The 27,713-nt window shown below is 44.5% G+C and overlaps 1 long non-coding RNA gene across 1 annotated transcript in view; it reads right to left on the bottom strand.

Annotated features, from left to right (window-relative positions):
* Window positions 1-1,127: 1,127 nt before the first annotated feature.
* The window catches only part of LOC132658006 (uncharacterized), a 405,815-nt gene continuing 379,229 nt past the window's right edge, over window positions 1,128-27,713 (bottom strand). The window contains exons 9-10 of the long non-coding RNA XR_009596899.1: window positions 6,715-12,724; window positions 1,128-2,617 (exon numbers count right to left, since the gene is read on the bottom strand). This is a non-coding gene — a long non-coding RNA (uncharacterized LOC132658006). The remainder of the gene's footprint in view (window positions 2,618-6,714; window positions 12,725-27,713) is intronic.

Here is a 27,713-nt window from a genome sequence, read left to right as displayed (position 1 = left end):
GGACTAGGTTCTGCTGCAGTAACATTCTCAAATCCCAGTCGGTTAAAACAACAAGGACTCCATATTTGTTCATCACGGTTGAGCAGAGGGCTCTGACCCATGTTATCCTCACTTTAAGAACAAGGATCATGCAAGAGCTATCATTTGAAATACTGACACTCACAACAGCAGGAGAAAACGACCTCTCGGGATGTCTGACACCGGTAATTAAATATTCCAGTGAGGAAGCCATGACTGTCGTCTTTCCAAAGCTCATTGGCTAGAATTAATCACATGATCACATCTAATCACAAGGAGGACAGGGACTGCCTCCCAAATTTGGGGAAGGTGGAGAGGAAGAATGTTTGGTAAGAATCCATAAAACGATCACAACCTGCCTAGAAAAGCATCCCTCAACTGTTTAACCAGCACTTTTTAGGCAACCAACACGGAATGAGGTACTCTGCTAAGTCACTTCAGTCGTGTCTGACTCTGTGCGACCCCATAGACTGCAGCCCACCAGGCTCCCCAGTCCCTGGGATTCACCAGGCAAGAACACTTGAGTGGGTTGCCATTTCCTTCTCCAGTGCATGAAAGTGAAAGTGAAGTCACTCAGTGACCCTCAGCGACTCCATGGACTGCAGCCTTCCAGGCTCCTCCGTCCATGGGATTTTCCAGGCAAGAGTACTGGAGTGGGGTGCCATTGTCTTCTCCGATGAGGTACTCTGGGTGGTATTCAATAATCCTTCGCTCCCTTTCATGTGAACTCAGGTTACTTCAACAATAAATAGGAAAATATATGAATGACAGGTCATGCATGCACACACACATACTCACACAACACATCAAAAGTTTCGAAACTTTAAAATATGCAGTGATTATGAACAAATTTCTGACTTACAAAAAATTTGAATTGCACAAGACTTTCCAAAATAAAGCTATTTCATCAGGAGGGAGTGTCTTTGTGTTACAAATGGAGTTCATTCTGTCTGCAGAGTTTTGCACATTGCTGTTCTTTGCTTATCATCTTGTGCTCACAGTTGTCAGTATATTTGGTTTTACAGACTGCAACATTTTCTCAGGATATGTGTTCTACAGTGTATTTTTAAAATCTCATTTCTAGTAGTTTCTTTTATTTGCTTTATTGATTTTGATTTTTTTTTTTTGGTCCCGCTAGCATGCTACATGGTATTCAGGATCTTAGTTCCCCATCCAGGGATCAAACCCGTGCTCCCTGCATCAGAAGCACAGAGTCTTAACCACTGGACCATCAGGGAAGCCCCTCTATAATATATTTAACCAATCATTTCTGTTGACTATTTAGTTTGGTTTCAACTTGTTTTTTTGCTATTATTTTCAATGGTCCAATGATTAAGCAAATAGTAAATATTTCTGCACATTCATATTTATTTCTTTATAATAGGTTCCTCAAAGTGGAATTATTCAGCCAAAGGATATGAATACTTTTCAGGGTTTTGATGCACACTGTCAAAATGCTGTCATAAAGCCATGCCAATTCAGAATCCCATCAGCTTTATTTGAATGTCCATTTCATCAGACTCTTACAAGAATGGGAAATAGGTTTTAATTATAAATTTGAGAGTAAAATATATTATTGCAATTATAGCTTGCGTTTCTTTGGTAACTAATGTGTGTAAATTTTTTTTAATATTCATTAGTGAATTTTTCCTTCTCCATCATTTATTAGTCCATGTACCTGTTCCATTTTATTTTCCTTTTGAGTTTTAGAGCTTTTCATATTCTATGATGACTTTATATAAAAGAGCACTTAACCCTTTGTTTAACATGTATGTAACTAAATTTCTTTCCAATGTGTCTCTTGTCTTGTAGTTGTCTTAAAAAAAAATTATTGTGGGAGATCTGAATTGGTGGGAACTTCATGGGAGCAGTTTGACAAAATGTATCAAAAAAATTGAAAACAGTAGTCCTTGACTAAGCAATTCCACTTCTGGGAACTTTTCTTAAGGAAATCCATATGAACACTGAAAAAATACTTGTAGTGTTCCAAAATGATAGCAAAGAGAGGTCTTTATTTTCTTTAATGAGACTTACCCATTCTATCTTCCTCTATGCTTCTTTTGTTTTGGTAAATATTAAGTCTCAGCTGCTGCACTAAGAAAGACAAAGATGTCATTTTAATATTCTTGGAGGTTTTTTCCTCTACTGAAAAATGGTGTATGGGTAGACAGGTAAATGGGCTTCCCTGAAGGTTTAGCCAGTAAAGAATACGCATGCAATGCAGGAGACAGGGAAATGCAGGTTCTATCCCTGGGTCAGGAAGATCCCCTGGAGAAGGGAATGGCCACCACTCCAGTATTCTTGCCTGGAGAATTTCATGGACAGAGGAGCCTGGCGGGCTATAGTCCATGGGGTCACACAGAACTGAGCATGACTGATGTGACTTAGCACACACACACATGCAGATAGATAGATAATAGATAGACAGACACAGAACAGACCAGTCTCTTTGACCTATCAGTTTTCCACATCAAATACGCATCAGAATCATACCCCGAGCTCCAGTCACCTACACACATCTGGGCTCCTCTCCCAGAGGGAAGGATTCAACTGAGTTGAGTGGGGTCCCACAGTGGAAGAAATGGCATGAGGACCGCTCCTGGGAACAGACATCAAAAATCAGAGAGAACGAACAAGAGGGCAGCTGAGTCCCCACCGAGATGGAGAGCTAGAAAGTAAAGAAAGGAGCAAGTTCCTGCCTAACTTAGAGCCCCCCCACTCCTCAGCCTGGCCCCAGGGCTTCTTCCCCATGCCGCCCTGGATCACATCTCAGAGAGTTCACCTGGTCCCCGGATGCCCAGCTGCAGTGCCCTGAGCTCTGCTTCTGATGCCTGACCTGCCAAGCCAGTTCCTTCTTTGGGGCCCTTTGTTCTCACCGCTTCATCTGCCAGTACGCTCTTATCTGACACGTGGCTGTCTCTCCCCATTTAACACTAGGTTCAAAAGTCACATCCTCAGAGTCACCTTCCCTGGCTCCTCTATTCCAAAGGGCCACCCTGGTCCCCTATAACCACACGGTCATAACATTGGGCTCTCCCCTCCATCCTTCCTCTGTGGCCCAGTTCTCTCCATCTTTTCCCTCACCTTATCAGGGTTCCCCTTCACTTTCTAACTGTTCAGTTCAGTTCAGTTCAGTCACTCAGTCATGTCCAACTCTTTTCGACCCCATGAATTGCGGCACGCCAGGCCTCCCTGTCCATCACCATCTCCCGGAGTTCACTCAGACTCACGTTCATCGAGTCCGTGATGCCATCCAGCCATCTCATCCTCTGTCGTCCCCTTCTCCTCCTGCCCCCAATCCCTCCCAGCATCAGAGTCTTTTCCAATGAGTCAATACTTCACATGAGGTGGCCAAAGTACTGGAGTTTCAGCTTTAGCATCATTCCTTCCAAAGAAATCCCAGGGTTGATCTCCTTCAGAATGGACTGGTTGGATCTCCCTGCAGTCCAAGGGACTCTCAAGAGTCTTCTCCAACACCACAGTTCAAAACCATCAATTCTTCGGCACTCAGCCTTCTTCACAGTCCAACTCTCACATCCATACATGATCACAGGAAAAACCATAGCCTTGACTAGATGGACCTTTGTCGGCAAAGTAATGTCTCTGCTTTTCAATATGCTATCTAGGTTGGTCATAACTTTTCTTCCAAGGAGTAAGCGTCTTTTAATTTCATGGCTGCAACCACCATCTGCAGTGATTTTGGAGCCCAGAAAAATAAAGTCTGACACTGTTTCCACTGTTTCCCCATCTATTTCCCATGAAGTGATGGGACCGGATGCCACGATCTTCGTTTTCTGAATGTTGAGCTTTAAGCCAACTTTTTCACTCTCCTCTTTCACTTTCATCAAGAGGCTTTTAGTTCCTCTTCACTTTCTGCCATAAGGGTGGTGTCATCTGCATATCTGAGGTTATTGATATTTCTCCCAGCAATCTTGATTCCAGCTTGTGCTTCTTTCAGTCCAGCGTTTCTCATGATGTACTCTGCATAGAAGTTAAATGAGCAGGGTGACAATATACAGCCTTGACATACTCCTTTTCCTATTTGGAGTCTGTTGTTCCATGTCCAGTTCTAACTGTTGCTTCCTGACCTGCATACAGATTTCTCAAGAGCCAGGTTAAGTGGTCTGGTATTCCTGTCTCTTTCAGAATTTCCCACAGTTTATTGTGATCCACACAGTCAAAGGCTTTGGCATCATCAATAGAGCAGAAATAGATGTTTTTCTGGAACTCTCTTGCTTTTTCGATGATCCAGCGGATGTTGGCAATTTGATCTCTGGTTCCTCTGCCTTTTCTAAAACCAGCTTGAACATCAGGGAGTTCACAGTTCACGTATTGCTGAAGCCTGGCTTGCAGAATTTTGAGCATTACTTTACTAGCGTGTGAGATGAGTGCAATTGTGTGGTAGTTTGAGCATTCTTTGGCATTGCCTTTCTTTGGGATTGGAATGAAAACTGACTTTTTTCCAGTCCTGTGGCCACTGCTGAGTTCTCCAAATTTGCTGGCATATTGAGTGCAGCACTTTCATAGCATCATCTTTCAGGATTTGAAATAGCTCAACTGGAATTCCATCACCTCCACTAGCTTTGTTCATAGTGATGCTTTCTAAGGCCCACTTGACTTCACACTCCAAGATGTCTGGCTCTAGATTAGTGATCACATCATCATGATTATCTTGGTCGTGAAGTTCTTTTTTGTACAGTTCTTCTGTGTATTCTTGCCACCTCTTCTTAATATCTTCTGCTTCTGTTAGGTCCATACCATTTCTGTCCTTTATCGAGCCCATCTTTGCATGAAATATTCCCTTCGTATCTCTAATTTTCTTGAAGAGATCTCTAGTCTTTCCCATTCTGTTGTTTTCCTCTATTTCTTTGCATTGATCACTGAGGAAGGCTTTCTTGTCTCTTCTTGCTATTCTTTGGAACTCTGCATTCAGATGCTTATATCTTTCCTTTTCTCCTTGGCTTTTCGCTTCTCTTCTTTTCACAGCTATTTGTAAGGCCTCCCCAGACAGCCATTTTGCTGTTTTGCATTTCTTTTCCATGGATGGTCTTGATCCCTGTCTCCGTACAATGTCACGAACCTCATTCCATAGTTCATCAGGCACTCTATCTATCAGATCTAGTCCCTTAAATCTATTTCTCACTTCCACTGTATAATCATAAGGGATTTGAATTAGGTCATACCTGAATGGTCTAGCGGTTTTCCCTGTTTTCTTCAATTTGAGTCTGTAAGGAGTTCATGATCTGAGCCACAGTCAGCTCCTGGTCTTGTTTTTGCTGACTGTATAGAGCTTCTCCATCTTTGGCTGCAAAGAATATAATCAATCTGATTTTGGTGTTGACCATCTGGTGATGTCCATGTGTAGAGTCTTCTCTTGTGTTGTTGGAAGAGGGTGTTTGCTATGACCAGTGCGTTCTCTTGGCAAAACTCTATTAGTCTTTGCTCTGCTTCATTCCGCATTCCAAGGCCAAATTTGCCTGTTACCCCAGGTGTTTCTTGACTTCCTACTTTTGCATTCCAGTCCCCTATAAGGAAAAGGACATCTTTTTTGGGTGTTAGTTCTAAAAGGTCTTGTAGGTCTTCATAGAACCATTCAACTTCAGCTTCTTCAGCGTTACTGGTTGGGGCATAGACTTGGATTACGGTGAAATTGAATGGTTTGCCTTGGAGACGAACAGAGATCATTCTGTCATTTTTGAGATTGCCTCCAAGTACTGCATTTCGGACTCTTTTGTTGACCATGATGGCTACTCTCGGATCCTTCTGGTTCATCTTGGCATGGGAGGTAATGACATCACCTTCCAAGTGTCACATCCTCATTCCTCTTAACCTGTCTCCTATGTGTCAGGATCCTGGAGGTGATGTCCCTTTCTGTCTTGATGTCCCTCTCTAGTGAACACATATGTTCATCAAAAGATACGACATGCACTGTTCACAGCTGTCGTATTTATAGGAGCTCCAAACTGAAAACTACTCAAATGCCAAACTACTCAAACCACAGTGAGAGTGAAGTGACAGTCACTCTGCCGTGTCCGACTCTGCAATTCCATGCACTGTAGCCGGCCAGGCTCCTCTGTCCATGGGATTCTCCAGGCAAGAATACTGGAGTGGGTAGCCCTTCCCTTCTCCAGGGGATCTTCCAGACCCAGGGGTTGAACCTGTGTCTCCTTGATTGCAGGCAGATTGTTTTCTGTCTGAGCCACCAGGAAGCCCTACCCAAACGCCACAAACAGCAGAACAGGAAATGATTGTGGCATATTCACACAATGAATCCCATGCAGCATTTATAAAGAATGATCTAGGGACTTCCTTACAGGTCCAATGGTTAAGAATCCACCTTGCGACGCAGGAGACATGGGTTCGACCCCTGGTCCAGGAACTAAGATCCCATAAGCTGCAGAGTAACTAAGCCTCAATGCCATAACTATTGAAGCTCATGCACTCTGGAGCCAGCAGACCCCAACTACTGAGCCCAAATACCACAAATAGAGATTCTGTGCCCCGAAAGGAAAGGTCCCACGTGATGCAGTGCAGATCCAGTGTACTACAACTAAGGGCCAGTACAGCCGAAGTAAATAAACAGACATTTTAGAAAATAAAACGAATGATCTACTGATGTACAGCTGCCCACAACAACATGAAGATGCTCACAAAAATAATATTAAGTGCAAGAAGCAGGCACAGAAGCATGCCTACCTTAAAATTCCTTTCAGATAAAGAATATAAATAGCCAAAATGAATTTATGGTCTTAGAAGTCCAGATACCAGTTGCCCTGGAAGAGAGCAAGGCACAAAGGATTGTTATTTCTCATCAGCACTGGTTTCATGATGTGTCCAGTTTTGACAATTCATCAAGCTAAACATTTAAAACCTGTGCACTATTTGTTTATTTTTGCTTTTATTTCCAATATTTTGTATGCAAGACAGAAAAAGAGACATAGATGTATAGAACAGTCTTTTGGACTCTGTGGGAGAGGGAGAGGCTAGGATGATTTGGGAGAATTGAAACTTGTATAATATCATATAAGAAACGAATCGCCAGTCTAGGTTCAATGCAGGATACAGGATGCTTGGGGCTGGTGCACCAGGATGACCCAGAAGGATGGTATGGGGAGGGAGGTGGGAGGGGGGTTCAGGATTGGGAACACGTGTACACCCATGGTAGATTCATGTTGATGTATGGCAAAAACCAATACAATATTGTAAAGTAAAAAATAAAATAAAAAATAATAATAATTTAAAAGAGAACCTGTGCACGATCTCATATGTGTGTGCTAGTCACTCAGTGTGTCCAACTCTTTGCAACCCCTTTGACTGTAGCCTGCCCGGCTCCTCTGTCCATGGGTTTCTCCAGGCAAGACTACTGGCGTGGTTTGCCATTCCCTTCTCCAGGGGATCTTCCCAACCCAGGGACTGAACCCAAGTCTCCTACACTGTAGGCAGATCCTGTACCGTCTGAGTTACCAGGGAAGCATATTCTGCTTGTAAATTATATTTTTAAAAAATCTTATAGGACTTCCCTGGTGGTACAGTGGTTAAGAATCTGTCATGTAGGGAACATGGGTTCAATCCCTGGTCAGGGAACTAAGGTCCCACAGGCCGAGGTGCAACTAAGCCTGTGAGACACAACTAACTGAGCCCACAAGGCTCAGCTAGAGAGAAGCTGGCAGGCCACAACGAAGATACCTCGTGCTGCAACTAAGACCCGACACAGCTATAATTTAAAATTTTAAAAATAAATAAAATAATAAATTAACACACACACACACATATATATATATATTAAAATCCTCCATGTTCGGGACCATATTAAAGATAGCAGTGCCTGGCCCTGGGCAATCCTTAGCAATCTTAAAAAGATTGGCCTTCAGAGATGCTGGTGCTAAGTCACTTCAGTCGTGTCCGACTCTGTGCGACCCCAGAGATGGCAGCCCACCAGGCTCCCCCGTCCCTGGGATTCTCCAGGCAAGAACACTGGAGTGGGGTGCCACTTCCTTCTCCAATGCATGAAAGTGAAAAGTGAAAGTGAAGTCGCTCAGTCCTGTCGGACCCTCAGGGACTCCATGCACCACAGCCTTCCAGACTCCTCTGTCCATGGGATTTTCCAGGCAAGAGTACTGGAGTGGGGTGCCACTGCCTTCTCCTCAGAGATGCTGAGTAAGAGATAAAACCTCTAAGATTTGGATCTGCAGAGGCAAAAATGGGGAGAACTTTGAGGGCAGGAGAAATACCAGGAGAACAAAGGCAAGAGCAGGTGAGTTCCAGGCACCTTTGGAGGGGAAAAAGGAGAACCTTTCATTTCAACCCTGTGGGAATGGAGTGGAACCCAGCACAGAATCAGGATTTCAAAGGAGCCCACAGAACAACAACAACAAAAAAAGGCGAATCTCCTGATGAAACATTTATTCGCCTTGAAAAGACACCCCCTAATTAAAAGACACGTGTAATTGGAACGGATGTGCTCCAGGGAAAGCCGTCCCCCATAAATTTCCTTAAGAGGGTTCCACTGCATCCCTTCCCTCCTCTGGGTACCATCTGCTTTGAAACGCACCCTGCTTCCTCCGTTCCCTTCCAGACTCCACCAATATCTTTATCAAATTCTTGTTGAAACCTGGAAAGGGGAAAATATTTCCAGCAGTGAAAGCTTTAACTTGTCGCCTCATGTTCTTCTCGGATTTCTAAAGCGCAGAGGCCCCGGAGAGTATGTTTTCAATATCCTCCGGTCTCTCTCTGCGTGCCTCCTGCCAGCCCTCCTACACCAAGGAGGCTCTGACCCCGGCGTCTCTAGGGGGAGAGGGGTTCGGAGCTGGGGTCAGGCTTGTCAGAAAGGAAGAGGCCATCCTGCCTGGAGCAGCCCACGCCCCCCCTCCCCACCCCCCTTCTTTAATACATTTAACCTGGAAGAGGCACTGCTCGGGCCGAGATTAGATTACGGGGTTGGTGGAGGTGGCCTAATAAATGGCAAATGGCGGCCTGTGGGGCTGAGCTAATCTCTGTTGACACGCATCTAATGCGAGGCCCGTGTAGAAGGCAGCAGGTCCCGTCTGCAGCCCCCGAGTTTGCCTTGATGACCGAAGGGGGAGGTGAGGCCCAAGGAGAGCCACTGGGCTGCCTGTCTCTTTCAATCTTCTAGTGCTTCGAGTGTGCACGTCATTATTTAAAGGTCTCCTGGTACCCGCTAAATGTCCTGGCTCCCTATGGGCGACGGGGTCGATTTCAGCTTCTCGGAGTGAGCTTTACAGGACCGCATTTCCCTTCGATGTTCTCGTGTTCACCTCCCTGGAAGTGTTAGGATGCTATCATGCATTCAGTCAACAAAGCTGGGTGGATTCCATCTGTGTATAGCATCCTTGCATGGATAAGTGTATGCATGCTAAGTCGCTTCAGTCGTGTCCGACTCTTTGGGACCCCTTGGACTGTAGCCCACCAGGCTCCTCTGTCCTTGGGACTCCCCCCTCGAGTATACTGGAGCGGGTTGCCATGCCCTCCACCAGGGAATCTTCCCAACCCAGGGATCGAACCTGCATCTCCTGCAACTCTGCACCGCAGGCAGATTCTTTACTGCTGGGCCATGGGGAAGCCTTTGCATGGATGCACCAGGAGCCAGTTTTTAATTCTCCATGGAAATCACATAGATGGTGATGCACAAACAATTTTACCACCTTCTCACTATGGGACACTAGACTGACTGAAAGTCTCAAGCCTCAGTTCCCTTATCTGGTGTTGTCTGGCCCCTTATTTCAGCACCCAGCAAGTAATAGTTATGTAACAGATATTTCTAGAATGAGAGCACCTATAGAATAAAGATTGCTAACTAGACATATGGTGGTGATGGTGGTTTAGTCGCTAAGGCGTCTCCAACTCTTGCAAGCCCATGACTGTGGCCCTGCAGTCTCCTCTGTCCGTGAGATTCTTCAGGCAAGAATACCGGAGTGGGTAGCCATTTCCTTCTCTAGGGCATCTTCCCCATCCAGGGATCAAACCCATGTCTCTTGTATTTTGGGCAGATTCTTTACTGTTGAGTCACCCAGGAAGCCCAACTAGACATGCACACAATATAATTGAATAAAACCAATGAACCATTTATCCAAATGCCAGCTGTACTCGACATTTTGGCAAGAAGTTTTATAATCCCCACTCTCCCCCTACTCTTATCCCACTAGCTTAAATGTCAGATTCACAAGGGCAGGAACTGTTGCCTTTGTTCAAACACCTGGATTAATGCCTGGATCAAGGTTAGAAGCATAATAAAGATCTGATACATTTTTAAAATCAAATAGTGAATTGAATGAATGGGTGAATTAACAAGCATGAATGTCATGTGGATCAACCTTCCTGAAGTATGTCTTAATAGAAGGCAGACCATCAAACTATTTAATAGTTCTGCTTATCATTTTATTTCCCCCTTCCCTTTTCAATAAGCTCAAATTCTTCTACTTTTAAAATAGTCACTGATTCATTGCACAGCAAGTATCCTGTACCCAGGCTCTGTAAACAGGGAATCTGAGCTTGGATTCCAGCTCCATCACTTGCTAGTTCAGTCACCTTGAGCAGGTCATTTAATTTCTCACGGTCTCCATTTGTCAATTTGTAAAATGGAGAAAATAACAGCACCTGACCGACCAATGAGGTAATTGTGAGGTTCAGATGAGTTCATATACAGCAAGAGCTGAAGTAGTACCTGGCAAAATTGTAGCTCATTATTTATAAGCAACATATTTAAAAACATACTGATATTTTAAAAATAAAGCTAGCTGAGAGAATAGAGATAATATAAATAATATTAGAAAAAAAGAAAGGGAAAGATAGAGAAATAGGGACTTTAAAAATGCACTTTGTTTTAAATTTTTATTTTTTGGCCACATTGCATATCATGGGGGATCTTAATTCCCCGACTGGAGATCGAACTCATTAGAAGGCAGAGTCCAAAAAAACACTTTATTGATGGGACTTCCCTGGTGGTCCAGTGGTTAGGACTCTGCACTCCCACTGCAGGGGGCACAGGTTGGATCCCTGGTTCGGGAACTAGGATCCCACATGCCACCTGGCACAGCCAAAAATTTTTTTTAGTAAAATAAAATTTTTAAAGATCATTCTACTAAGGTATGATTGATATTTTAAAAGCTGTATATATGTAATTTATATAACTTAATGACTATGGAGATAAGGAAACCATCATAGCAGTCTATGCCATGAACTTATCCATCGTCTCCAATGGTGTTGACCCCTGTCTCCTTATAATGTCACGAACCTCAGTCCATAGTTCATCAGGCACTCTGTCTGTCAGATCTAGGCCCTTAAATCTATTTCTCACTTCCACTGTATAATCATAAGGGATATGATTTAGGTCATACCTGAATGGTCTAGTGGTTTTCCCTACTGTCTTCAATTTGAGTCTGAATTTGGCAATAAGGAGTTCATGATCTGTGCGACAGTCAGCAAAAACAGTTTTTGCTGACTGTATAGAGCTTCTCCATCTTTGGCTGCAAAGAATATAATCAATCTGATTTTGGTGTTGACCATCTGGTGATGTCCATGTGTAGAGTCTTCTCTTGTGTTGTTTGAAGAGGGTGTTTGCTATGACCAGTGCATTTTCTTGGCAAAACTCTATTAGTCTTTGCCCTGCTTCATTCTGCATTCCAAGGCCAAATTTGCCTTTTACACCAGGTGTTTCTTGGCTTCCTACTTTTGCATTCCAGTCCCCTATAATGGAAAGGACATCTTTTTTGGGTGTTAGTTCTACAAGGTCTTGTAGGTCTTCATAGAACTGTTCGGCTTCTTCAGCGTTTCTGGTTGGGGCATAGACTTGGATTACCGTGATATTGAATGGTTTGCCTTGGAAACGAACAGAGATCATTCTGTCGTTTTTGAGATTGTATCCAAGTACTGCATTTCAGACTCTTTCATTGACCATGATGGCTACTCCATTTCTTCTAAGGGATTCCTGCCCACAGTAGTAGATATAATGGTCATCTGAGTTAAATTCACCCATTCCAGTCCATTTTAATTTGCTGATTCCTAGAATGTCAACGTTCACTCTTGCCATCTCTTGTTTGACCACTTCCAATTTGCCTTGATCCATGGACCTGACATTCCAGGTTCCTATGCAATATTGCTCTTTACAGCATTGGACTTTGTTTCCATCACCAGTCACATCCACAGCTGGGTATTGTTTTTGCTTTGGCTCCATCCCTTCTTTCTTTCTGGAGTAGCATATTGGACACCTACTGACCTGGGAAGTTCCTCATTCAGTATCCTATTATTTTGCCTTTTCATACTGTTCATGGGGTTCTCAAGGCAAGAATACTGAAGTGGTTTGCCATTCCCTTCTCCAGTGGACCACATTCTGTCAGACCTCTCCACCATGACCCGCCTGTCTTGGGTTGCCCCACAGGCATGGCTTGGTTTCATTGAGTTAGACAAGGCTGTGGTCCTAGTGTGATAAGATTGACTAGTTTTCTGTGAGTATGGTTTCAGTGTGTCTGCCCTCTGATGTCCTCTCGCAACACCTACCATTTTACTTGGGTTTCTCTTACCTTGGGCGTGGGGTATCTCTTCATGGCTGCTCCAGCAAAGCGCAGCCGCTGCTCCTTACCTTGGATGAAGGGTATCTCCTCACCGCCACCCTTCCTGATCTTCAATGTGGTATAGCTCCTCTAGGCCCTCCTGCGCCAACATAGCCACCGCTCCTTGGACATGGGTTGATCTTACATGTGGATATATAAAGATATATATAATGTATATATAATTTATATCTCAATAAAAGGATTAATATTCTGGGAAGTGTAATATTGACTGAATTCACTGAAGGCTAGAAAAAAAACAAGATATGGAAACAATATTCAAAAACATTATCTCCAAGAAGGATTCAGGAGCCAATATTAATAATCAGTTTTTTAACAGGCAAGATGGAGATCATTCCCATGCTATATAATTTGTTCCTGAACACAGGCAAAAGTGAATCACCTCTTACTTCATTCTTTAAAGCCAGCATAACTCTGGTCACAGCCATGCATGGCAAGAATGGCACAAAAAACAAAAACTATAGACAACAGGCTAATCTCACCTGGAATCACAAATGTCAAAATCCTCATTAATTATATAGTAAATTTAAGAAATGATCTCCTGTGTCAAAGGAGGGCTTATTCTATAACTAGCATAAAGTAACCTATCTAATAGTCTAGCTAGGACTATAGAATAATCTCAGTAGAGTCATCAAAGGCATTTGAAAAAATCATTAGCAACCATTCACCAAAAAAACCTTTCAGAAAACTTGAAACAGAAGAATAGCTGTGTGTTTTTTTTTTTTTAACATTCTAATGATCACCTATCTCAAAACCACATTCAGAGTGATATTTAATGGTGACTTACTATTAATACAAGTATTTTTGTTGGAATCAAAATAAGACAGTGTGTTCACTATCACCATTGACATTTAACATTTTTCCTGAAAGGTCTAAGCAATGCAAAAATTCGTAAAAAAGCAATAAATAGATGAATAGACACGAAAAGGAGAAATATGGCATTTGCAGATGTTACAGTATTTCACATTGAAAACACAAAGGAAACCATTGAAAATGTCAGAACCCAATAAAGAGTTCAGTCATGTTGCCAGATACCAACAAAAACATTCACAAATCAATAGCTTCTTAAATAGCAACATATAGTAGTTGGAAAAATAAAAATGATTCCACCCAAATAGGAACAATTTTCATAAAATGCCTAGAAAAAGAAACCTTATATACAATGTATAATACCCACAAGCAGAAAACTCCTAAACATTCCTAAAGGGCATATAAAATGATCTGACTCAATGAAGAGATTCATCACCATAAAGATATCATTGGCTCCCAGTTGTTTAAGATGCAATGCAATTCTGAAACAAAATACTAGTGATTATTTTTGTGAGGTGCAAGTTAGGGAAGAGAGTATGGCAAAGCAGTTTAAAGTTCACTGGGGTGACTAAATTCATGTGCTCTGTGCCTAGTTGCTCAGTCATATCTGACTCTTTGCAACCCCATAGACTATACAGTCCATGGAATTCTCCAGGCCAGAATACTGGGTAGCCTTTCCCTTCTCCAGGGGATCTTCCCAATCTAGGGATCAAACCCAGGTCTCCCTCATTGCAGGTGGGTTCTTTACCAGCTGAGCCACCAGGGAAGCCTGACCAAATGCATGGCGTTTGCCGATGATTTCTTTGGAAAGTTGAATGTATTTGCCTTTCCAGATAACAATGTCATGTTGCTGCAATAATCAGACTGTATGCATTGGTGGGAAGATGCAGCAGAAAGTGAGGGATCGAGGAGGAAACACAAAAATAGATTGCCTTCAATGATTTAGTTTACGGTAAAGGTGGGAGCCCAGGTCAGCCCAGATCACCAACTGGGGAGCTGCTTTTCAAATTAATCTGACGCCTGCGTTTTCCATACCACTGAGCTGAAAAGAAAGAAGGTGATGGCTCCTTACCCTATCTCTTGGTAAGCTGTACTTTCTCCTGATCCAAGGAGTCAGTTCTTTTAGTTGTGGAGGAAATAAAAGATAGCCTAGGTGAACTCATGCCATTGCTTTATCCAATGGGCTCTCCTTCTAAAAGAGCCTTTGGAAGGAAAATTTTGTGTCCTTAACACCGTGAAGCGAGCTTCCATATGGTCTGTTAAAGCAATTTACAGAACAGAATACCTTAGAACGGAGAACAGTGTTTTGGTCACCAATTAGTTTATATACCATCTTAAAAAAATTTTTTTTGGCCGTGCCAAGTGGCATGCAGGAATGGAACTTGTTCCCCTGCAATAGAAGTGTAGAGTCTTCACCAGTGGACTCCAAAGAAGTCCCTGGCTTCTGTTTGCTTTTGTTGTTGTTGTTGCTTTGTTTTGTTTTGCCTCAGAAAAGCAGAAAGAGAGAGAGAGAGATGCAGGGATACCACAGGATTTCTGGAAAGAAGGAAGGAAAAACCACCCCAGTAAAGGATTTCACAGTTTTCTTGCCTTCACCCAAAAATTGCCTCTTAGAGCTGGATATTTCCATTCAGTTGCTTTATTAGTGCTTCTCTCCTTTGAGAAAATGCTTTAGAAGATTGGATTTCAAAAACCAACTTCCCCAAATTAGCTTGAGATCTTAGTGTGGTAAGGGTGGGGAAAAAATAGATCAAGTGATGTAACGAAGAGGTCCCCAGGATGCAGAGGTCATTTCTGACTCACTGTCCAGATCAAAGCATACATGAAGCCCAGTGCCTCAAAAAAAAAAAAAAAAAAAAAAAAACAAAAACCAAATGCCCGGTCATTTCTCAGAGAAAAAGAATGCAACTGATCTGGGCAAAGATAGCATTTATATTCCAGGAGGAACTTACACATTCGAGGGTCATTTACTGAGCGCCTGTGATACGTTAGCTGTTGTCTGCCTTGACTCTTCACAGTCTCCCAGGGAGGCACCATCTATTTTCCTCCTTAGACAGATGCAACCCAGAAGTCAGCTTGTCGCATATGGTTTCTCTGATTTAACTGATGCCAATAGAGCTTCAGAACATAGCCACTCGCAACAGAAGCATCAGTGAGCTGTCTACGTTTTACTGACGTTTCCAGAGGGCAAAAGGATAAGGTCTACACTCTCATGAAAAGCTACCTAAAACTTGCCATCAGCCAGGTCCGCTCTCTGATGTTGGCTCCTCCCTGCCCTACCAGCAATAAGATCTTCATTTTCATCACCCATGTGATTCCTAGATTCTTCTTTAACCTCCAGATCAGCCTGCCTCCCTTTGTTGTGCTGTGAAGTTAAGCATCAGATACGACCCCACCAAATAAAGGTTGTGATATGAAGATCCAAGAGTGTTGATTCATCAAGAACACAACAAGGAAAGGGGGAGTCAGAAGTCAACACTTGTACACCATCTAGAATTTCCATATAATATCCAAGAGCATTGGGTTTTGTGCCCTGTTCTGGGTACTTTCAGTGAGGAATTACTTAGCACCTTCTGAGACACCCCAATCTGTTGTTCCACTGCTCTCAAAAGAATTATCTTCTTTTTTTTTTCATATTTTCCCCTTCCTGTCTATCGTATGACTTTCTAACACTGATGGAAGTACAGCTGAGTGAGTGGCAGACGGTTCTCAGAGGCCGGGAGAAGAGCCCTTGAGCTCACGTTTTGACCACTCACTCCTTGTAGGGCCTTTGTGAGCCACTTCTGTGTGGGAGCAGGACAGGGGATAGGATCAGTTAAAACGTATTCAGTTCTGTTTGGAGAGCGAGGGAAGGCCCGAGAATGGCCTCCTGTCCTCCGCCATCTGCTCCCCACCTCCAATAAGGGAACTTGACTTTGTGGTCATTGTATATGGACCCTCACAGCCACGCTGTGACTGATGGGAGTAATGTTCTGTCTGCAGGACTTGGAATGGAATTCAGAGATGTTGGTCAGTCTCTGCTGAGGGGTTAAACCAAGCAGACCTAAGAGCTATGGGTTCGCCGGGTTAGCCACGTGACCACAGGAGCCCTGGATCTTAGCAGTTGAAGGGAGGAATACAAAAGATGTGAGATGATCAGAGAGAGCATGGGGTGGGGGGGAGGAGGGGTGGGGAGAAAGAGAATGTGAATTTATATGTGCGCATGCCTGGAAGAAATCTCTGAAAAGGTAAAACACCCAAATAACAAAAATTGCTCCTTCTGGTGAAAGTGTGTGCTTTCTGTTCTTCATATTTCTCTGTATTGCCTGCATTTTTACAGCCGACACGTATTAATTTTTTAATCAGCAAAAAAAAAAAAAAAAAAGACCCATGACGACTCTATTTCCATTTGGGAAAATTTTTCTTTAAAAGGAATGCGTCTGGGGACACCAGAGCTTTTCCCCCACACGAAGCCCAAGGCGGGGATGGAGCCAGTGCTCAGGCCTTTGTAGTAAATATCTCCAGACCACACTAAATCCAATCTTCTTATTTGGGGTTATTTGCTTTCCGGACAGCAGGGTTGTGATGGATCCCAGATCCAGCACTCGTGGCATCTCAATCAGCTGTGTTTAGATGCCGCTGTGACACAAGATTATGACGTTTTGATGGGATTAGGAGATAACTTTGCTTTAATCTATAAAGCCCTGTATGCTTTGGGATCTGATTACCCTGGCAATTCCCTTCCTCAGTCCTAGCAATTAAGATTAGCCAGAAAGCTCCCGTTAATGATCCCCATATTGAAAGCTCAGGAAATCAGAAATGGGTGGTTTTGTTTTCTGGGTGTTTTTTTCCCCCTTTCTGGTTTTGTTTCCCATTTCCCTTTTCTGCTGAAGGCTCTGGGCTCTCTCTAAGGCTCTTGTCTTCAGGTCCTAGCGGGACTGCCTGTTTCATTCCTCTGTGCTTCCCAGAGAAACCATCTTTAGGATGCTTTCTTGGTCTCATTATATCCGAGAAGATCTGCTTCTGTCTCGTCGGTTTTGCTCGTGTTTTGTATCATCCGTCCCAGCAATGATGCATGCGGATTTTCAAATCCATTCAAGAAATGATAGAGCTTAGACTTATAAAGACTGTAATGAAACTCCTGCTGCTTAGCAAGTTTGTTTGGTTCAGAATGGAGATTTTGTATACTGGAGATGAGAGAAATATGACTGGAAACTGTATTTGTTAGGGAAATGCTAGTTGCTATAACAAAATAAGCCCTCAAATCTCAGTGGCTCAAATGAATGAAGTATATTGACGTAAAGTCCAAAACAAGTATTACTTATCAGCAGGCAGCTCAGGTTCAAGAAGTGACTCTGGATTCATGTTTCCTGTGGCTCTTCTATCTGCTTTGCTGTTCAGTCACTAAGTCCTGTCCAACTCTTTGGCAACCCTATGGACTGTAGCCCGCCAGGCTCCTCTGTCCATAAGATTTCCGAGGCAAGAATACTAGAGTGCGTTCCCATTTCCTTTTGCAGGGGATCTTCCTGACCCAGGAATCAATTCTGCACCTCCTGCATTGGCAGGCAGAGTCTTTACCACTCAGCCACCTGCCCTTCCATCCTCCACGGTCACCCAGAAGTGAAAAGATTGTGATCGCACAGCAGTGGACTGTATGTAAACATTTATGATCAAAATGGTAAATGTTACTTTCACCTCTATATATCCCATTGTTCAGAACTAAATCATGTAACCCCACCTAACTGCAAGCAGGCTGGGAAATGAGGTCTAGGTGGGTGACCAGGAAGAAGAGTGAATGGATTTGGAGACAAGTTGGCCAGGCTCTGGCTCAGATTGCTAAGGCTGGAAGAGATCTCAAAGAGCCCTGAGTATCAGACTTACTTCTGTATATTACATATATATTACATGGCTGGATCCCATCAAATGAACCCAGTGCTGCCACTTACATGCGAGGTGATCTATGGAAACATGATGACGATTGAAAGACTGCCAAAGAAGAGTTAGAGAGGGTTCTGGGGGTGATCTGAAGCCCAAGGAGGCCTAAGTCAACTCTTATGCAAAATCTCAGCACCAGAAAGCAGCATTCTCCAAACCTAGGCATTATCAGTTTTCAGCCATTCTTAAGCCTTATACCAAAAAAATAAAAATAACCTCTTCTACTGCAATAGATGATACAGGGAAAGGAAGGAAGGAGGAAATACAGTTCTTAAAAGACACTCACAATTGGTAGTATCAGTTCACTCTCATTGCTTCCTGGCCCCCGATTACAGGCCATCCTGGGTTATCCAAGCATGAAGGGGTTTTCTGGGATGTGGGGCTTGTAGCACTAAAACTGTGACAGTCCCAGGCAAACTGGGACAAGTGGGTCACCCGTAGCTCTAGCATTGGAGAAAAGCGGGTTCAAATCCTAGCTCTGATGCTTAGCCAGTTTGTGACTTTGGGAAAGTCTCTTAACTTCGGTGAGTCTGAGTTTCACACCTTTAATATAGAGACAATGAAACAGCCAGGTCCTTGGGTTGTCATGAGCACTGATGGAGATAATGCACAGAAAACTCTTAGCAATACGTCTAGTGCATGGAATACAGCCAGCGTTGATGGGGGCTCTCTTCCTTTGCTAAATGAGGCTTGTTTAAAACAGAGCTCCTGACCAGGTTGAGGTTCTTCCTGGAGGAAAGTGAGACAGGGACACGTGCCCAGGCCAGAGGACTCACTCTCCACTTGGGTCCCACAGGAAAGACTGGCCAGGTGGTGCTCAGATGCGCCTGCAGGCAATGCGCACATGCCTCTCAGCTGCGTGTCAGTGGGGACACCAGGGCGAATGGGGCTCAGATGATGAGTGAGGAAGGCAGCCCGCCCAGCAGTTTCTGATCCCCAACTCTTGCCACCAAAGGAGGAAAGGCAGGGGGAGAGGCTGACGTGATAAGAAGGCCCCATGGAGCGTTTTATTCCTGAGGTTTCAAAGTTCACCCCTTCCTCCTACAGGAACCAAACTTTAATAACCAGAGCCAGGGAGTGAAAGAGAAAGAAACCAGATGAGCAAACCCTCCCCCTTGAAACAAGTCACGCTGTGCTCAGAAGGAAGCTTTGAAACTGTGCATAGCAGAGGTTAGAGCCTCCTCCGCTCCCGCCTGGGTGGGAGCTGGAAAAAAAAAAGAGAAGAAATGAAAGGGGAGGAATGAAAAGAAAAGGAAGGGACTAGGAGAGATGATCAGAAGAGATGAAAGAAAACCACTCCTGCACACGCACACTAGACAGAAAGGAGCCGGCTATGGACCGCCCATCTTCAAGACCCATCATCTTGAGGTTGCTGGGGACTGTGAAGATGCACAGATTTTTCTTCTTTTTGAGCAGTACTGTGTGCCATCATTCCTGTGAAGCATCATATTTAATCTTCACGCTGTTGTTGTTCAGTCACCCATTTGGATCCAACTCTTTGCGACCCCATGGACTGCAGCATGCCAGGCCTTCCCTGTCCCTCACCATCTCCCGGAGTTTACCCAGGTTCATGTCCATTGCGTCAGTGATGCCATCCAGCCATCTCACCCTCTGACGTCCTCTTATCCCTCTGCCCTCAATCCTTCCCAGAATCAGGGACTTTTCCAATGAATATTTAATCCTCATAACCAACCTCTGATTTTAGAGATGAGGACACTGATGTTCAGAAAGGTTAAGTCACTCACCCAAGGACACACAGCCAGTAAGCAGCAAAGCCAAGATTTGGGCCCATCTATAATTTCTAATAATGTTGGAAATGCGAACACCTAATTTGCTGCTTAGCATGCCATAAAAGCAAAAGGGAATGAGAGTGCCAAGTACAGTACAGGGGCACCAAGGAGGAAAAAGCACAGAAAGTACAGCCTAAAGCAAGGTTTCTCAGCCCCGGTACCACTGATCTTTCAGCCGGATCATTTTTCGTTGCAGGGCTGCCCTACCCATTGCGGGATGTTTAGCAGCATCCTTGGCTTGTCTGAACTCAATGCCGGTAGCACCTCCCTCCCCTAGTCCTGACGGCCAACCAGAAATGCCTCCAGACTCTGTAAAATATCTCCTGGGAGCAAAGTCACCTTCCATTGAGAAGCAGTGATATGAAAAAAGGTATAAAAAATATTGGTTTGACCAGATAGTCAGGTGTATTTTTATCTAAAGATGCTACAGAAAGACTTGGACAAATTTTTGCCCAACCCAGTAGAAATAACTATGAATTGAGAGTCAACTAAATGCATCACAGAAGGCATTTCATCCCCTTTAATGTCATTTAATGCCTCATTTAAGCCCCACAAAAACCCAACGTGGGAGATAATATTATTTCTGCTTTATGGAAGAGGCAGTGAGTTCTTCCTAAGCAATCAATCCTTAACTAAACCAATCAATCCTTAACTAAACTAGTCAATCCTAAGTGAAATCAGTCCTGAATATTTATTGAAAGGGCTGATGCTGAAGTTTCAGCTCCAATACTTTGGCCACCTTTTGGGAAGAGCCGATTCATTGATGCTGGGAAAGACTAAAGGCAGGAGGAGAAGGGGGCGACAGAGGATGAGACGGTTGGATGGTATCACCAACTCAATGCACATGAATCTGAGCAAATTCCAGGAGATAGTGTGGGACAGAGGAACCTGGCGTGCTGCAGCTCATGGGGTTGCAAAGAGTCAGACACGACTCGGCAACTGAACAACTGAGGTCTTAGAGAGTTTAAATTCCAAGCTCAAATGTATGCAGCTGATAAGAAACAAAAGTGGAATTTGAACTCAAGTCTGCATCCTTCTCTCCCCAGCACTGTTCAGAGAGGTAAACAGCAGACAGGGTGAATCCAGGAGAGAGACAGAGTATCAGAATGCCAGGTGGCAACAAAGATGCCGAAAATGCAGGGACAGGTCCATCACGTGGCCTGGTGGCGGCCTGCCATCTCCCCTCCAGCTCTCACCTCCTTCTGCTGTGAGAGGGCCCTGCACGTGCGTCTGCTCTGCCCCTCCCTCTCATATCTCATAAGGAGAGACGATATACTCCAAATGCTAGATGATTTATGGGGCCAAGCTACTTCCCCCAACCAACCGTCTCTCTTCGCAGGGACACATATGCCGGGGAGCATCTATTCCCAAAATGACCCACATTCATTTTTTGCTAGAAGCCAATGGCCTGGGGAATTCAAGAAATGCTCCCTAAATCACATAGGGATGGCAGTGGGGGCCTTCCTCAAGAAGCCTTCTCCTAAGCTTGAGCGCAGCAATAAATCACCCCCCAAGTATCACACACTACCGTAAACCACAGATGTGGGGGGTGGGAGGGAAAGAAAATTGAGCTTCTGCCGCTGGAGAGAAAACAAGATTGACCAAGAACTTGGAAATGGGGTTTGTTTGAGGAACTCAACCTGACCTCCTCCTACTTCTGACAGCCTTTAGCTGGGTATTTCAGGGCTGATACCTTTTGAGCAGGAAGCAAGTTTCTCCCGAAGGATTTTTTTTTTATAGTCACCTACCCCCCGCTCCATCTTTCCATCCCCTGCAAAATTGCATAGCATTTGTTCTTAATCTTTCAGGGCGTGAAGGTTCCCTTTGAAAATCTGATGAAAGTGATGGACTCTTCCCTTCATTATATAAATGACTGTTGGCTTGTGCTAAAGCCTCTAAAAATGGTTAAGACTGGTTTATGGGGGGTTTTCTAGGAAAATAAGGGGCTCTTTCCCCTCCCATATTAAAAAAACTTTTAAAAATATATTGATTTTTTTATATTGAAACTTTACTGACACCTACATACTCAAGAGTGCACAGATTATTAAGTATTCGGCTTAAGGTATTTTCACAGACTGAACAAACCAGTGTGACCCGTGCCCCAGTCACGTAAGAGGGCATTAGGCATCTGGAGGCTTCCTTATGTTTCCCACCAGCAATTACCCTCCACCCAGACTCGCCACTAGCTTGGCTTAAAAGAGCCAGACTTGCAGCCTGAATGGGACAGAAGTTCGGGGGAAAATGGGTGTGTGTATAGGTATAGCTGTGTCACTTCGCAAGGCACCTGAAACGATCACAACAGTGTTTAATGGGCTGTGTGCGTGCTCAGTCGCTAAGTCACGTCTGACTCTTTGTGACCCCACGGGCTGTAGCCCACCAGGCTCCTCTGTCCATGGGATTTTCCAGGCAAGAATACTGGAGTGGGTTGCCATCTCCACCTTCCAGGGGATCATCCCAACTCAGGGACTGAACCTGTGTCTCCTGCAGCTCCTGCTTTGGAAACTCTGAGTCTTAACTACCTGACTGCCAGGGAAGTCCCAGCAAGTACTATTTTTGAGTCTCATTTTTCAGCTGGACAAATTTGAGGATCAGATGAAGTCATTTGCCCAGAATTACATTTATGTGAGTTACTGGGAGATTACATCGTGGAGCAAGCTTGACATGGCTTTTGCCTACAGAAAGCTCATTGTCTACTGATAGAAACCAAATAAGCCACAGGCATTTATAGTACAGTAAGGGGACTTTCCTGGTAGCTCAGTGGTAGAGAATCCATCTGCCATGCAGGAGACGTGGGTTCGATCCCTGATCTGGGAAGATCTCACATGCTGAGGAGCAACGAAGCCCATGGGCCGCAACTATTGAGCCTCTGCTCTAGAGCCTGGGAGCCACAACTAGGGAAGCCTGCACTCCCTAGAGTCCATGCTAAGCAACAAGAGAAGCCGCTGCAACGAGAAACCTGCAAACTGCAACTACAGAAAAGCCTGCTCAGCAATGTAGACCCAGCACAGCCATAAATATGTAGATATAAATATATATCTAGATGACACACGATACAGTTAGGGTGAGTTGCATGCTAGGATCCATGCAGAGTGCTTCACAGAACTGCTTACAAAGGCTGCTAAAGAAAGGCACTTGGAGAAAAGGGGACCCTGGACAAGCAGTCTCAAGAAGATCAGATCTGTCTCTCTGGTCCCTCCAGGCTGCTGTGTCAAATGCTGGCATTAGCCAGGAGTAGGTGACTCATTAACTGGCTCATACTAAGAGCAAGGGGCTTCCCAGGTGGCTCAGTGGTAAAGAATCTGCCTGTCAATGCAGGAGAGACAGGTTCAATCCCTGGATCAGGAAGATCCCCTGGAGAAGGGAATGGCTACTCACACTGGTATTCTTGCCTGGGAAATCTCATGGACAGAGGAGCCTGGTGGGTTACAGTCCATGGGGCAGAAAAGGATGGGGCATGACCGAAGTGAGTGAGCATGTACCCATGCACACAGGCACTAACAGGAAGTGTAGGAGTCAACTCAAATGGAACAGCTCCCTTGCATCATCCTCAAAATAGGTCTTGGGGGAAACTGAGACTCAGAGAGAAGTGACTTTCTCAAGAGCCACAGTGGATTATGGACCAGAAAGAGAGTTGAATGGGGTCTATTTGTGTAGCCTGGGGCCTCTGAGTATGCAGCCCCTCTCACCCCTCCTCCACCCCACCCTCCAATCCCACCTTCCTGACCTTCAGACAATCACAATCTAACATTCCCTAATCAAAAATATTCCAAGGCCAAATTGGGCCGGATGTACTTTAGTGGTGAGTGGAGAGGGCTGAGAGCTGTTTGGCTTCCAGCCCAAGCTTCCAGTCTCCTCTCTTAATTAAAAATATCAACTCAAAAATACCATAAAATATGGCTTCCATGGGGAATTTGGAAAAATGGTACAGATGAACCTATTTGCAAAGCATAAATAGAGATACAGGTATAAAGAACAAACTTATGGTTGAGGGGTGTGGTGGGATGAATTGGGAGATTGGGATTGATATATATATACAACTACTATGTATAAAATACCATAGATAACTAACGAGAACCTACCGTATAGCGCAGGGACCCCTACTCAATGCTCTGTGATAACTTAAATGGAAAGGAAATCTAACAAAGAGGGGATATATGTATACATATAACTTTGCTACACACCAGAAACTCACACAACATTGCAAAGCAACTCCACTCCAATAAAAAGTAATAAAAATAATAAACAAACAAAAAGAAAAACTTTTTTTTAAAATACATCAACTCACAGCCCATTGTCCCCATGTCATGTTGATGGATGACAACTCTTCCCATTTGCATTGATGCCTCCTGACTTTTTGATGTGGGACCAACTGATGATGACCCCTTTTCATTTTTCTTCTTTCTGATGAAAGCGATGGACTCTTCCCTTCATTATATAAATGATTGTTGACTTGTGCTAAAGCCTCCGAAAATGGTAAAGACTGGCTTATGGGGGGTTTTTATTTTCAAGTCTGCTAACTGCAAGCGCTGACACTGTCCATACATTATGGGCCTGAGTCTGCAGGACAAACCCACTCCAGGGCAGGAGGACGAAGCTCTTCCAAATTGCGCTGATCAAGGCAAGCCCAGTTGGGTGCTCTAAGACCAAAGTGGGGGGTGGGAGGGACATCCTTTCATTCCTGCCCTTTGGAGACCTCCAAGACTAAACAGTTTAGGCCACATCTTGAAGAAAATTGCTTTATCCTTTCACCTTTAAGTGGATTCAGGCGCAATCAGTTGACTCCAGAGCACGTGGAGGTCAGCCTACACACGCCAGGATGGGGGGTTGTGTTCAGAGTCCTAGGAAGAGTGAAGGCGAATACAATAAAGGAAGCTGTAAAAGCTAGGGGGTCAGTTTGCAACCTCTAACATCTGGTGACAAACGACAGTGTGCTAGGGAAGGCATTTGGGCTTGGAATGGGGGAGCGAAATGGAGATGAGGTTGCAGTGGAGGAGGAGGCTTTCGAAGATAGTCATCGGGACAAACAAGGCTGCCCGCCCACCCCCTCAGATGCCATGGGAGGAAGTGCTGGGGGTGGGAAGAAGAAGGGAGAGGGAGGAAGAGGTCAGGTCTCCAATCCAGAGCCAGAGCGAGGGAACACACAAATGCTTGCAGATGGTATGCAGAGGATGGCGGAGCGCAAATTGCATCTGACTGTCTAGGAGCACAGCACAGAGACAACTGGGTTTATTACCCCTGGGCGAACTCTTTGCACAGCAACGTCCCCTGCCTGAGAGCATCCCAGATCTAGAGGGCTGGTGGGAAGGGGCCCTGCAAGCCAAATATCTCCCATGACCCAAGTTCCTAGCCTGAGCTCCAGTGACCCTGGCTGGCCGTGATTTCACGAGCCCTTGCTCCTTGATGGTAGTCTAAAATTGGATCTTGAGAAGATACCTAGGAAGAGCAAAACTCGCTCCATGAACTGCTTGGCTCCATGAATTACATGTGGCTCCATGAACAACTTGGCTCCATTCCTCCCTGAAATAACAGGAACGATGCTCTGACCTGTCTGAGAGTCAGACATCCACTCAGGTGGTCAGCATCTCAAATGCTTTTTTTTTTTCTTCTGGCTGCTCAGGGTCTTAGTTGTGGCACGTGAACTCTCAGTTGAGGCTCCCTGACCGGGGATTGAACCTGGGCCCCCTGCATTGGGAACACTGAGTCCAACCCACTGAACCACCAGGGAAGACCCTAAACTGCTTTTATTTCAGAGACTTGCATGTGCATTGATAAATAATCTACCTGCAATTCAGGAGACCCAGATTCCATCCCTGTATCAGGAAGATCCTCTGGAGAAGGAAACAACAACCCACTCCAGTATTCTTGCCTGGGAAATCCCATGGGCAGAGGAGCCCACTGGGCTACAGTCCATAGGGTCACAAAGAGTCAGACACAACTGAAGCAAAAGGGCAGAAACCTTCTGTGCATCCATTCCAGCAACCACATCCATCCTCACTCACTCTGTTCTCCCAATTCAGGGGAATAAAGTTGCATCCACCCTCACCTCGGTCAACAAACCTCTCTTCTTTTGTCTTTCTCAGGAAGTTTTCAAAGGGACTTCTCAGATAGCTCAGTTGGTAAAGAATCTGCCTGCAATGCAGGAGATCCCAGTTCGATTCCTGGGTGGGGAAGATCTGCTGGAAAAGGGAAAGGATACCCACTCCAGGATTCTTGGGCTTCCCTTGTGGCTCAGCTGGTAAAGAATCTGCCTGCAGTGTAGGAGACCTGGGTTCAGTCCCTGAGTTGGGAAGATCCCCTGGAGAAGGGAAAAACTACCCACTCCAGTATTCTAGCCTGAAGAATTCCTGGAGAATTCCATGGACTGTATTGACCATGCGGTTGCGAAGAGTTGGACGCAACTGAGCGACTTTCACACTTCACTTCACTTAAGAACCCAAAGACTAAACTTACATCAACGTCCATTAGGATTCCTTCAGATTCAAGCAACAGAAAAGCCAGCTCACAGCTTAAAGATATTTAATTTGTAGATATTTGGACATCTGTAGACAGGTAGTTGTTTTCCAGGTTTAGGGTGGCCGCTCAGCGGAGCATCAAGGCAAGATCTGTCCATAAAGCCAGTCTAATCAGTGAGGGTAGAGTGGAGGCTATGGTGACGCTGGAAACTAGCATCTCCCATTTCCTCCACCTTCCCACCCTTAGCAACTGCTGTTCTACTCTCTGTTTTCATGTGTTCAACTTTTTCTAGATTCCACATGTTCATGAGATCATGAAGGATTTTTCTTTCTGTGCCTGGATTACTTCATTTTATATTATATCCTGCAGGCTCATCCGTGTTGTTGCACATGGCAGGATCTCCTTTTATAAGACTGAATAATATATCATATTATATATAATTTATGGGCTTCCCTGATGGCTCAGCAGGTAAAGAATCTGCTTGCAATGCAGGAGACACAGGTTTGATCCCTGGGTCATGTCGGGAAGGAAAGATCCCCTGGAGGAGGACATGACAACCCACTCCAGTATTCTTGCCTGGAGGAACCCCATGGACAGAGGAGCCTGGCAGGCTGTAGTCCATTGGGTTGTGAATTTTCGGACACAACTAAGCACACACACACACATATATTTTGTATCATATTTTATATATCTGTATATTACAATTTCTTCCATTCATCCCTCAACACACACTTATATATCTTAGCTGCCATGAAAAACGCTGCAGTGAACATTGGACAGTATCTCCCCAGCCTCCCCTTGGGAGGCAGAGTTTGCCAGCAAAGTTCTTGAGAGCCGCTGGATTTCCATTGCAAAGTGGAGACCACATTTCCACCCTCATCAGGCCTGGGGGCAGCGGAAGGGCTCCGTGATTGAGATCTATTTCTATTGCTTTAGATGGAAATCGGGCAAGAGAGCTCTCGACAGCTTCTCTTATATTTATTTCTGGCCAGATCAAAGGTCCTGTCGGCAACCCGTCCTGACGTCTTGATTCCTGTTTTTCTTAGTGAATTTTTTTTTTTTTCCGGATGGTGTTCGCTCCAAATAAGCTACTAAGAGGCCCCCTGGGAGTAACAGAGAGAGGGAGTGAGAGCCTGGATGGACA

The sequence above is a fragment of the Ovis aries genome, chromosome 17, assembly GCF_016772045.2.
Source record: "Ovis aries strain OAR_USU_Benz2616 breed Rambouillet chromosome 17, ARS-UI_Ramb_v3.0, whole genome shotgun sequence".
Classification (NCBI taxonomy): domain Eukaryota; kingdom Metazoa; phylum Chordata; class Mammalia; order Artiodactyla; family Bovidae; genus Ovis; species Ovis aries.
Note: the sequence above shows the minus strand (reverse complement) of the source record. Positions and strands in the feature narration are given on the sequence as shown.